This window comes from Sinocyclocheilus anshuiensis, unplaced genomic scaffold (genome assembly GCF_001515605.1).
Source record: "Sinocyclocheilus anshuiensis isolate Anshui unplaced genomic scaffold, SAMN03320099.WGS_v1.1 scaffold1151, whole genome shotgun sequence".
NCBI classification, from domain to species: Eukaryota; Metazoa; Chordata; class Actinopteri; order Cypriniformes; family Cyprinidae; genus Sinocyclocheilus; species Sinocyclocheilus anshuiensis.
Window position 1 is genome coordinate 168,629 of NW_015548202.1, and position 13,317 is coordinate 181,945.

General features: G+C 35.2%; 1 protein-coding gene across 4 annotated transcripts in view; it reads right to left on the reverse strand.

The window, feature by feature from the left end:
- LOC107653361 (CBP80/20-dependent translation initiation factor-like) overlaps window positions 1-5,987 on the reverse strand; it is a 74,706-nt gene extending 68,719 nt beyond the window's left edge. For all 4 annotated transcript variants that reach the window (XM_016440055.1, XM_016440054.1, XM_016440056.1 and 1 more), the window contains exon 1: window positions 5,785-5,987. The gene's annotated coding sequence lies outside the window, so the exon portion shown is untranslated. The remainder of the gene's footprint in view (window positions 1-5,784) is intronic.
- Window positions 5,988-13,317: the final 7,330 nt, after the last annotated feature.

A 13,317-nucleotide genomic window follows, 5' to 3' on the forward strand; every position in this document is an offset into this window, starting at 1 on the left:
CTTTTCAGACCGATGAGCTTTGTAAAAATCGACGCGTTTCAGAAAGTCGGGGCATAGAGGAGAAACAATAATGTACAGTATGTGGAAAATAATGTGTTTTTTGAACCTTAAACCGCATAAACACATTTCATTACACCAAATACACAAAATAATGTTCTTTTTAGCAACATCATATGACCCCTTTAAAATTGTCAAATACTGGCTGATTAGCTGATATAATCAGTTTATCATAGTACCATGATACTATGGTATGGATACTATTTTCTAATCAAGTTAAACTACAACCAAACAGATCTTCAAATAATATACACCAAGAATTTATTCTCTAATCATTTAAAGTACAACCAAACAGAAGTAACAAAAAAAACAACATCTACAATGACAGACAACCACCGATGAAGCTCATACAAAAGCTTTTTAAGACAGATAATGCCGCACTCTCCGTACTGTATGACCTACAATGAACAACGTCATCCACAACAATGCAACGTCGAATTCTTTCATTTCTACTCTCAAGGTTATTGTGTTCAGCAGCACATATGCACACTATTATCCAAATGCATAAGCATTGACACTATTAATTTGCATTTAAAATAAATAATAAATAGTAAAACATACAGCCAGGATAATCCATAGGAGTTTAGTTTACCAGTTTAGCAATTATCAATGCATCTGTTGAGACTGTCAATATAAAACTGCTGTTTAAATGGTCTTTCTGTACAACAAGCACAGTAATATGAGAATATGCTGAACATGCGAGATATGAAATGACCACAGTCTTTTAACTACAGGCCCACAAAACTCAATTACAGCCGGAAAGGGAGAGACAACACACACACATACACCGATGTCTCTACCTCTCTCACACACTCATGATGTGATCTGAATCCCAATGGAATGTGATGAGATTCGGCAGCTCTGATTGGCTGAAGAAGCAGGAAGTGAACACATTCCAACTCGCACAGCACCACAAACGACCAATGAGAAGCACAGACACTGTCGGACTGAGCCAATCAGAATCTTAGTTCATGATGAGAGCAGCAGGGATTGGATAAACAACGGTGGGCGGCTAAAACAGCCCTATCAGCACTGCTCTATGAGACAAACAAAGCCTCTCTTGTCAAGGAATAGATTTTATACAACAAGAGGTGAAATTACATAAGTGCTTTATGATGTTAGTGTTCACAGTATACATCATCCCTCATCATAAATTAATTTTAGTCAAATATAATTGCAAACCAAAATGGTGAAGAACATGAAGCTGTCTGTGAATGTTTGAACATTATTTAAAAATGTAAATTAATGTTACTTAGGAAGTAATATGATAACAATCCACGGAATGTATTTAAATTTCAGAGCATGTTGAGCTATGCAACACGAGTCAGCTAAACAGCCATTATGTGTCTGACAATCTAGACAAAACTCAACCTCTTTGAACTCCACATTTTTTTTATACAAAGCCACAACATTTACCACCTTTCTGCAAAATTAACACGTATCGTCCAGTTCTTAAGATAGTTAAGATTTTAACTATTTTAGTCTTTGCACTATTTTAGGTTTACTCATTTTTTCATTATTTAATTTCATTATATGTTTATCTTTTTATATATTTTATACACCGTCTAAGAAGCTGACAAGATTAATATTTCATTGCAGGTTGTATTCTGTATATAACTGTGTATGTGACAAATAAAAATCTTGAATCTTCATGACTATGAGACAAATTAATTAACTCTAATAAGTTTTTAATTGCTTTTTCGTATAGAGCAGGGGTGTCAAACATACGGCCCGCGGGCCGAACACGGCCCACAGAGGTGTCCAATCCGGCCCGCAGGATGATTTAAACAATATTATAAAATAATAAATAAAACATAATTTTGAAAATTAAATAAAGTGTATTCGCTACAATATTTTAATTTGAATTTAAAGCGGAACAAATGGCTCATTTATTTACGTTGATATTACGCCTCGGGATTCGGGACACCTAACATACGCGTTTTAAAGCGGCGCCAGAATCTCGAGCGGCACGAGGATAATATCATGATAGCTGCGTTGTAATTGATGCTTGTGGGGCAATTTTCTGGTGATTTTAAACATGTCCAAAAGAAGAAATTTGACCTGGAAGGGCGGACAGGCTATTTAAGGAGAAATGGAAAGAAAGTAATCTCAACAGGTATGTTTAATCACAACTCGTGGCTGTGGTAAATGTGTGCAATATTAAACGACACTGTGACGCACTGGACAGCTTCGCATGGAGAAAGTAAATGAGCGAGGAGTGTGCGATATTTATTGTGTACTAATATCCTAACTGTTGTTTTAATGATGTGCGAGCTGACATTTTGTAACTTTGCAAATAAAAAAACATTTAATTATTTTAATAAGGCTCTTTCCCCAACATTATGATATCATTTTATCATAATAATTTTAACACATTATGAGAGTTTTCAGTGCCGGATGAAGGCTATCAGTTTACAATATAATTCAATATATGGGGGCAAAAATAAAATGCCCTGTAAGAAATTTAGTTTTTAATATTTATGTCGTGATAGTTACGTAATGTCTAACTATACCAAGAGTGTTGCTTTCCCGAATGTCAGCGCGATCGCAAATGAATTGATTTTATATAACAGCTCAACAAACAAGACGCTAGTATTAAGTGTGTTATATTAGTCACAATGCTGTCTGTTTATCTCTGTTTTGGCAAGAAAAAGTTTTTAACAAAGCCGAAGTAAGACCAATTGTGTGTCTCCGAGGCAGCACTGTGTATTTTGTTACTGAATTAATCTGTGTTTTTGAACAAATTATTTGAGTCAATGATTCAGTGGCCTATTCATAAAGACAATCACTAGCTTAGTTTCTAAAGAATCAGCCGTTTTGAATGAACGAGTCAATGGATCACTCATTAAGACGGAGACTTGCTGCCACCTACTGGCGGCTTTAGTGTCATATTTATTTATCCATGACAGGCTTAAACCAACCAAGGTGCTATCTCAAAAACACACTCTGCAAAATATGGTAATTATCACTATAAAAAAAAAAGACATTTTGTGTCAATTGCACACCCCTAAAATAACCAAGCATCATCTTTAAAAAAAAAGTTGTCCTAGATTTTTTTTTTTTTATTATATTGTAGTTTGTATGGTTAATATTAATGTAATTGTGAGCAAACTAGGGTTTAACAAAAGGTAATTCGGCCCGCACAAGGGGACATTTTCTCCGATCCGGCCCTCAACCTTAAATGAGTTTGACACCCCTGGTATAGAGCTTAAAGTGATCTGATAGAGTATAAAGTTCTCTCATCAGATCTGACAGTCCAGCCATCATCTGCAAACATGCCCACAATTGTCACCAAACCTGCCACACACACACACACACACACACACACAGGACAGAATGTAATCTTTCACATCTAATCACACTGAATCCACTGCTCTGAGATTGATTGAGTCAGACTGAAGCGTTACAGATACTGTAAGTGTACACATTCAAAGGACATTCTTATGCTGCTAATTTAGCATTTATATTATTAACCTTGTGACTTGTTTAACAGTTTTAATGAAGAGTGAAATTGCTCTGCTATATGATGCTCTCAGACTGACATGTGCCTGTGTAGACATGTCTCTCTCTCTGTATACACACATACATACCTCCATACATCCTGAGAAATTCACAGTGATTTGTGAGACAGCTCCAATCCCTTCAAATATTTCCCCCTATATATTTAAAACTGACTGCAGTTACATCACCAAAACATGCATAAATCTTTGACTACAGCAATATAAAAAAATATAAATAACAGGACAGGAGCTAGAGCTAGGAGCTAGATTTAATCAGTGCTACAATTATGCAACCACACACAAAAAAAGAACTGTTAACATTCAAAAATGTAAGAGGTTTTCATTCATGAACAAGATATTTCACTCAAAACTCTTACACACCTTTGTGACAGCCAGCCTCACTGGTCCATTATATATGTATATGTATGCAGATCTATTGCATTTAATCAAGTCATAATTATGCAACAAAGAATATGACACAGCAAATGTGTCTGACCCTGATCTAGAATCTGATAATTATTCTGAATACAATGGCATGCACAGTCACAGCTGCACTAATAATGCACTAATGCCCCAGTAAGAGATGAAGATGATTACATACAGCATGTAATTAGTACAATTATGCTGAATATAGCCTACCTGACATCCAAACTATTGGCCACAATGCTGGTAACAGCAAACAGAATAGACTAGACTCTCTGATAACTACTGCTTTATATGCCGAATCAGACAAATCCAGGATCTCATAAATTAACCGGACAGCTCAGAGAGGTCAGAGAGTGAATGAATATAATCAGACACTCTTAAAGGAATAGTTCAACCAGAAATATTCACTTACATCACTCACCAATGGATCATCTGCAGTGAATGGGTGCCGTCAGAATGCGAGATCAAACAGCTGATAAAAACATCACAGTAACCCACACCACTCCAGTCCATCAATGAACATCTTGTGAAGTGAAATGCTGTGTGCTTGTAAGAAACAAATGCATCATTAAAACATTTAACTTTAAACCGATACTTCTGGCCAAAATATGAGTCCATAATCTATAATAACGCTTCCCCGGGAAGTCCATCATCTCCTGTTGTCTCTCACATCAAAATCACCCACATATTAATTTAGAACTGTTTTGGCTTGTAAAGGTGCTTGATCTGTGCAGATTTCTCTCCTGATTCAGACCAGATGACTTTTTTACAACAGAAGACAATGTTACAGATAGAGGAAGCAACAGAAGCAATGGTTTGAAGTTAAAAAGGCCTTAATGACGGTTTAGTTTCTTACAAACACGCAGCTTTTGGCTTCTCGAGACATTAACTGATGGACTGGAGTGGTGTGGATTATTGTGATGTTTTTATCAGCTGTTTGGACTCTCATTCTGACGGCACCCATTCACTGCAGAGAACCCATTGGTGAGCAAGTGACTTAATGCTACATTTCTCCAAATCTGTTCGGATAAAAAAATAAAAATTAAAAATTAAAAAAATTTGGGTGAACTACACCTTTAATAGAAATAATCAGTGCAGCGGAAAAAGGGCCTATATATCACTAGTGTAAATGCAGCCCAGCTGCGCGTCACAGCTGATGAGGAGGGTGAAGCAGCAGGGGAAAATCAGGGCTGTTTAAGTGCATGCAGGCATATGTGTGTGTTTGTGGCCCTGCCCGTGTCTGATGCAACCACACCGGAGATCGATGTGATATGAAACCGGTAATACAGTCCAGAACCGGTCAGCAGAATCCAGCTCTGAGACTGCAGGAACTCTCATTATGATCAAGATGAGGATAGTTATATAGACACCGACAGATCCCAGATCAGTTAATCACTTAACACTAACACATCTGACAGTTTATTCTCCAAAAATCATAACATTTGTGCCTTTATTGCTTTAAATTCGTTCTCTATTATGGCTGGATACTTTCAAAACAGCAACAATAAAACCAAAACACACACAGTGATCAGAAGAATCTGAGCTGTCATCAGGTTCAATCAGAACGCCAGACATCTGTCATTTCTCTGTGATCAAAGCGCCGCCGCCGCCTGATCAAACCGATACACATTCTATCAACAACAAGATACAAAGTTGCGGATCGCAGCTAGTGTGAGGTGTTACAATGTAACGTTCCATCCGGTCGTGCGCTGTTACTACAGGCTGCGCTGGATACGCCACAGTAAACACCCCAAACCGGCGAGACCTTCAGATCTACGGCTAAACACACGCAAATACTCACCGGAGATCTGCGATCGGGCCTGCGGGGATCGCCGGGTGTCCTCCGGGGTTAAATCCGCCCGGTCATGAGTGTTTCCCGTGGACAGAGACGTGTCCGGGAGGGAGAGATTAGCCTGCGTCCCTCTCTCTCACACACACACACGCACACACACCCACTCTCGCGCTCGCAGGGATGAGAATGCAGGAATGTGACGTTTAGTCCGGTTTGCTGACAGGACGCGGGCACGTGGCAACCGGGGATTGTGGGAATTTGAGTTCAAAGGCAATGGCTATTTTTAAGGAATATCTTGTTGAGTGGTTATATTCTATGGTATCTTATCTCAATGTTAAATATTTTATTTTCTATTTGTTTATTTTATTTTTGTACTAATGTTTTGGAAACATTGTTTGTAAAAATAAAAGGCAACAAAGTACTTATAAATAAAATAATATAATATACAAATTTATTTATCTATACATTTATATATCTATAAATAAAAATTAAGTATTTAATGACAAGAATAAGTATTTTATTATCAAAATGTCAGTCTAACTTTAATAAAAAATGTTTGGACCAAAAGTACTATGGTACGACTTTTTGTAGTGTCATAATATTTTTCCCTTACTAAAATGTGATATCATGGCATTTTGATTCATACTGTAGTACTAAAGTTCATTTATTTTATTTTTTATTATATTTGACTTTATTTGTAATATGGCAGTTTGATGTACACCATAGTACCAACATGTATATATTTGATGTTTTTATTTTATTTGTATTGATACTCTGGAAATGCTGTTAAAGTACTTATTTAAAAAAATAAAAAAAATAAAATGTATTTATTCATAAATAACCTGTGAATGATACCTAACATAAAAACAGTTTGTTTGTTTGTTAGTTAGTTATTGTCCTTATTTTATTTTATTTTTTTATTTTATTGGTGCTTTGGAAATATTGTTTCTAAAAAGGTCATGCCAATACTTAAATACTCAAATAAGTAATAAATAAGTATTTAATATAATAAAATAATAAAATGTATTCATCTATAAATCACCTGTGAATGATGCCTAACATATAAAGAAAACTGTTGTTTTTAAAAAAAGTAAAAAATTGTAAGTAAAATTAGGTATTAAAATAAAATTGTCATTATCAAACTGGTGGTCTAATTAAACGAAAATGTTTCAAAAGTACCATGGTACATTACTTTTTTGGTGTATCACAGTTTTCATTCCTTTACTAAAAAATACCATGATATTTTGATAATACTAAAATGTATTTACCATGGTATTTATATGATACTCTAAGGTATTTCCAAGAATACCACAGTGTTATCAAAGTTAATTGTCCAAAAAAAAAAATCACTAGAGTACCAAGGTACTCTAGTTTCTAAGGAGAAAACTAAGGTGTTTTTATACACAGAGCATATTCAGTCGCATAATAGCACATATTAGATGGCATATAAAAGTGCATAAGTGCAGCCAACATTTATCAATATCTCTTTCCTTGTTTTCTGATGCCCCTAGCGGTCATAAATATCCTCTGTCGCACTCTGTGGATCTTTGTCTGTTCACTGTCGCCCTCTTATGCAAGTTCAGTAAAAGACACATGGTTTTGTAATGCTTGGCATTTGGGCTATTTAACTGGAACATATATTTCTTTAATTTATAATGGAGACATAACCTAATTATAGACGTAGCCAAAAAAAAACAAAAAAAAACATCTAAACATTATATTTGTTGAGTTGCACTCCATGTGAAGTTTTTGTTTTAGGGTATGGCAGTGTATGTGTAATATACTGTATATGATCTTTGTTATAGTTTACTTTTTTCTGTCTACGGCCCTGTTGTGGGGCATCATATTAAAGTAAACCACGTTGTGAGGAATAGTCTAACAGTATTTACAATGGCAAGGTCCTAGCTTAATTTCCACAACTCATAATTTTCAGAACTGTTTTATGGAGTTTTGTCCACCTTTTTTCGGAAAGACGTTTCGTAATCTGAACGATCGGTAAATTGTTAAACAACAATACTAGGGTTGCCAGGTTTGCAGAACAAAACTAACCCAAACAGCAACACAACGGCGATATCCCAACTATCAAAACTTTAATATATCATATCTATTTTATACAAATTAAAAACCACTATTTCATAGTTATCATAAACACCGCTCAAATGCTCCATACCAGTGACCCTCCTTCACAAAACTTAACATCTAGTGCAGTTTTATCAATGGTAGAATATAAAATATTTCAATACAAGTATTCCAGTCAAATATAATTCATGCAATATGTCAAACGTGTTACCCGCGGGGAGAAAATCTGTTTAAAAGTAGGCCAATTTCGCGGGAAAACCGCGGACTTGGCAACCCTGCAACAGCGCGATCCGTCGAGCTGTACTTCATTCAGTCCCTCACAGCCTCATTTTCATTCCCGTCAGAAATTAAATATGGCGCTTCCCTGACTATTATGTATTCTGAGAAGATTTTAAAAAGACAAGTGAAAAGTCGCCTCCCTCTACATGCCAAAAACACATGTTCACATGCACACACACAATTATCACTTTGTTTGTGAAGGTCATCGCATGTGATGTCCTTCTTCGACACCTTTCAGTCGCTTGGCCATTTTGGCCAGAACTGTTTTCATCAATAACAGCACTGCCAAGCTAATGTCTTACACACACACACACACACACACACACACACTGACACTCAGAAGTCTCCTGAAGTTCCACACTCTCCAGATGGCAATAACACTTTAGCTGTCGCTGTCAGAGACTAATTAATCTTCCTGGTGTGATCCATCTTCCTGCAGACTGCAGACTCTTCCTCCATCCTCTCTATCACTCCATCTCTCGCCCGGCCTGGACAGCCTGTCACCAGCGCAGGCCTCCACACACACCGGCCCCCGTTCTGTGAGAGCACCTCAAAATCTCCATTTCCTCCTGAAAGACTTCATGATGCCAAAAATCAGTAGCATCCAGACAGTTTTGCTAGTTTAAGTTTGTTGTTTGGTTGTTACTCACTATTACCCGTTGTCCTCTTTTCCTATTTGCTGCTTGACAATTACAAAAACACTTAACCTAAAGATTTGCCATTGCAACCAAAACATCTGATAAAAATAAATAGATACAAAATAAACATTACAATAAACCAGTGCTATTTTAGTATAACTGATGTACTACTATAGTTTTTGTTAATATTTTAAATTAGATTTTATTTCTATATTTTGTTTTTAACTTTAATTTTAGTTTTTATCTTTTTTATATCATATTATTGTATTTTTTATTTTATTTTATATTTTTATTTTACTTTTTATGGTTTAAGTTTTAGTTAATAGACAACAATAAAATGTAATTATCGTCAAACGGATAACAAACAAACAAACAAACACGTATTACTTTAGTATTACTTATATAGTATTAAAGTTTTTGTTAGTAGTTTTAATTAGATTTTAATTTTATATTTTCTTTTTTTTTTTCATTTTAATGTTAGTTAGTTTTAGTGAATTTTGTTTTTTTATTTGATTATCTTTTATGTCTATTTATAATTTTATTTTAGTTATTTTAGTACTTCAACTTATACCAAACAAAAACGAGAAATGTTGCCTTGGCTACTAGCGCAAATAAAATAAGTTTAAGTTTTTATATTTTATTTTATTTTATTTTATTTTTATATCATATCATATTATTAAATTTTTTATTTCATTTAATTTTATATTTTAATTTTACTTTTTATGGTTTTAGTTTTAGTTAATAGACAACAATAAAATGTAATTATCGTCAAACGGATAAACAAACAAACCAGTATTATTTTAACATCACTTATATAGTATTAAAGTTTTTGTTAGTAGTTTTAATTAAATTTTATTTTTATATTTTATTTATTTATTTTCATTTTAATGTTAATTAAAGTTTTAGTAATTTTTTTTTATTTAATTATCTTTTATGTCTATTTATAATTTTGTTTTATTTTATTTTAGTTATTTTAGTACTTCAATTTATACCAAACAAAAACGAGAAATGTTGCCTTGGCTACTAGCTCAAACAAAATAAGTTTGTTTTTTACAATTTCATTTCAAGCAACAACATTTTTAATGGGTTTAGTTTTATCTAATGATAACAACCCTGCAATAAACAACAACAAACAAATAAATAAACAAAACACAGCAAACCACTATATGAAGGAAATGCAATATTAATTTATGATTTTACAGCAGTAACAATAACTGCCTCTTACAAAACAAGTACTGTGGTGATATTATAGTATAACATGGTCTGACCACTGTAATTTTAAATAAAAAATTATATGTTGGATAAAAGCGTCTGCTAAATGACGAAATAAATAAATAAATAAAAATATTTTGGACATGTACAGTACCATGGTAGTATCATTGTATTCTTGGAAGTACCATAAAGAATTGTATTTGCACTGTACCATGGCACTTTCACCATAGTACTTTTCATTTACTAAGGTGCTATTGGATGTTCCATATGTGATTTACAAGCATGAAATGGTGCAGCTCAGATCTGGTGTGGCTCGGAGCCCGACTGTTTTATATCTGCCATCTGAGCACTGGGTTTGTTTCGGTGATTCAACACACTTTATTGTAATAGTCTGTCATTAGATGGTGAGTCACGCGGGCGTCGTGCCAGCCTGTGTGTGGGCAGTGGGCTCGGGCGGCACAATTTGTTGACTGTTTATTTGTCATGAACCTTTGCATGTGTTCCGTTCAGCTGTGACACACAAACACACACATTCCCACACAATACGACCACTACATGTGTGATCTGGGTCATTCCTAATGTTGTAATATTTTGGATAATATATTAAACTGAATGTTTTTAAAGATGAAAATCATATTAGCTTGTTTTATCAGTGAACAAAAGGGTAAATTTCATTGGACAATGTAACGGTTTGAAGTGGATGTTTTTCAGCATTATTTATTAATCAAAATATTGCAAACAAAACAGTAATATTCTTAGGAATACTGTTTTAAATGGTGCTTAATTTGACTTTCCATCATGTTAATCTTTAGTAAAAGCTCTTTAACTAATAAAAGCCAGTATTAGCAATGGATATGATCGATTTGGTGATATTTTGAAGTATTAGTTAGTTTGTGTGACTAAAACATTCCATCCTGTTTTGTTAAATTACAGAAAAATGACAAATTACAGAATCAAATAAATTAAATTCAAATTCAATAATTTATATATATATATATATATATATAGTTGGTTAGTTATTTTAGTACTTCAACTTACACTAATGAAATGGGAATTGTTTCTTTGGCTAGCTGAAATAAAATAAATTTATTTATTTTAATATTTAATTTTATTTCAGTTAATGTATATTTAATTTCAGGCAATGATTTTAGTTTTATTATCATTTTGAAACCATTTATTTATAATCATTTACTTATTTATAAAAAAAAAATACAAATAAAGCACATATACGTACATATGAAGCAAGAAACTGAAAGAAATCTTATAAAATTGAGAAATAAATGAGAATTAAAAATATATAAAATGAAAAAAAATAATTTAATCCTTTGTAAGATAACTTTAGCTCTTTATATCCATCCTGTTTGTTTTCTTGATATTATCTAAATAACCAATTTATAATCATTAAACCTGAAGTCTGCTATGTTCTGTTATAGAACTATATTTAAATTGTATCATAAATGGGTTTTTGAAGGTTACAGAGTTCAAATAACAGGAATGACCCATCCGTTATTCCATCTTTCCGCGTATCACTCAAAACGGTCCCACTTTCCAGACACAACACAAGTGGGTTGATGTAAAGACTGTTTTGCATTTGTTTTTCTCTGTGAATACTGCAGCTCTGTCCAGAGCGAGTGAGCAGAGCCAGCGGAGCGTATGCAAGGCAGTAATTAGCGAGGGAGAGCCGGCGTGATGATATTTCTGTGAGGCTGTGGCCTGCGTTTAAAAACTGAAACGTGGAATTATGCAGAACGGCCACCTCCCTTCCTTCTGCTCTACGGCCCCGTCCCAAACATAAACAACATCAGGCCCTGCGTTCAGCCACCTCCGCACCTGCTCACGACAACATCACTCGTCCGTCTGTGGATCTGAATGACAGCCAGATGAACTATCAGCAGGGTTGCCAGATTTGTGGAACAAAACTAGCCTAATGGCCAATCAAATGTAACCTGATGAGTGACCATATCCCAAATATCAAAACTCACAATATGATTTTCCCATATGTAAATTTCATATTTTACAGTCACTGTTATGTAAATTGAAAACCATTATATGGTAGTGATTATGGTCTTGTTGAGGAGAGGTGGATACTTCACCAGACTTAAAACAGCTGATCAGACTTAAAACAGGACAAACTCAGTAAGAAAACGCCCAAAGCACCCTAGCAACCACCTAGAAACAGCATAGCAACACTCTAACAACCACTCAGATCACCTTAGAAATGGCCTAGTAGTAATGCCCTGGAATCCACCCTTCCTAGCATCATTCTAAAAACACAACAAACACTGTAGCAGCATGGCAACGCCCTGGGAACCACCCATAGCTCCCTAGCAACTCCCTAGAAACCACATAGCAATGTGATAAAAGAATTGGAACACCTTAGCAACTGCATAGCAACGCACTGGAAGCCACCGAGAACTCCCTAGTAACTCCCTAGAAACCACATGGCAACGTGCTAAAAACATTCTGAACACCTTAGCAACTGCATAACAACACCCAGAACACCTCAATAACTCCACAAAGCAATATAATAAAAGCACTCCATCACACAGAGCTCCCTAGAAACCACATAGCAATGTGATAAAATAATTGGTATAGCTTAGTAACTGCATAGCAACACCCTGGAAACTACCCAGAACACCCTAGCAATTCCCTAGAAACACCATAACAACGTGCTAAAAGCACTCTGAACTCCTTAGCAACTGCATAAATACACTCTGGAAGCCACCTTGAACACCCAAGCAACTCCCTAGAAACCACAAGGCAACGTGCTAAAACACTCCAAACAACTTAGCAACTGCATGGCAACGCCCTGAAAACCACCCAGAACACCCAAGTAACTCCCTACAATGAGACAAAAACACGCAGAAAACCTTAGCAACTGCATAGTAATGCCCTGGAAGCCACCCAGAGTTCCCTAGTAACGCCTTACAAAACAATGTGATAAAAACACAATGAACAACTTAGTAACTGCATAGCAATACCCAGAATGAAACAAACACAATGACCACCTTAGTAACTGCATAACAATACCCAGAAGACCCTAGTAACTCCCTAGAAACCACTTAGCAATATGATAAAAGCACTCTGAAAACCTTAGCGTCTGCATAGCAACACCCTGGAAACCACCCAGAGCACCCTAGTAACGCCCTAGAAACCACTTAGCAATATGATAAAAGCACTCTAAAAACCTTAGCGTCTGCATAGCAACACCCTGGAAACCACCCAGAGCACCCTAGTAACGCCCTAGAAACCACTTAGCAATATGATAAAAGCACTCTAAAAACCTTAGCGTCTGCATAGCAACACCCTGGAAACCACCCAGAGCACCCTAGTA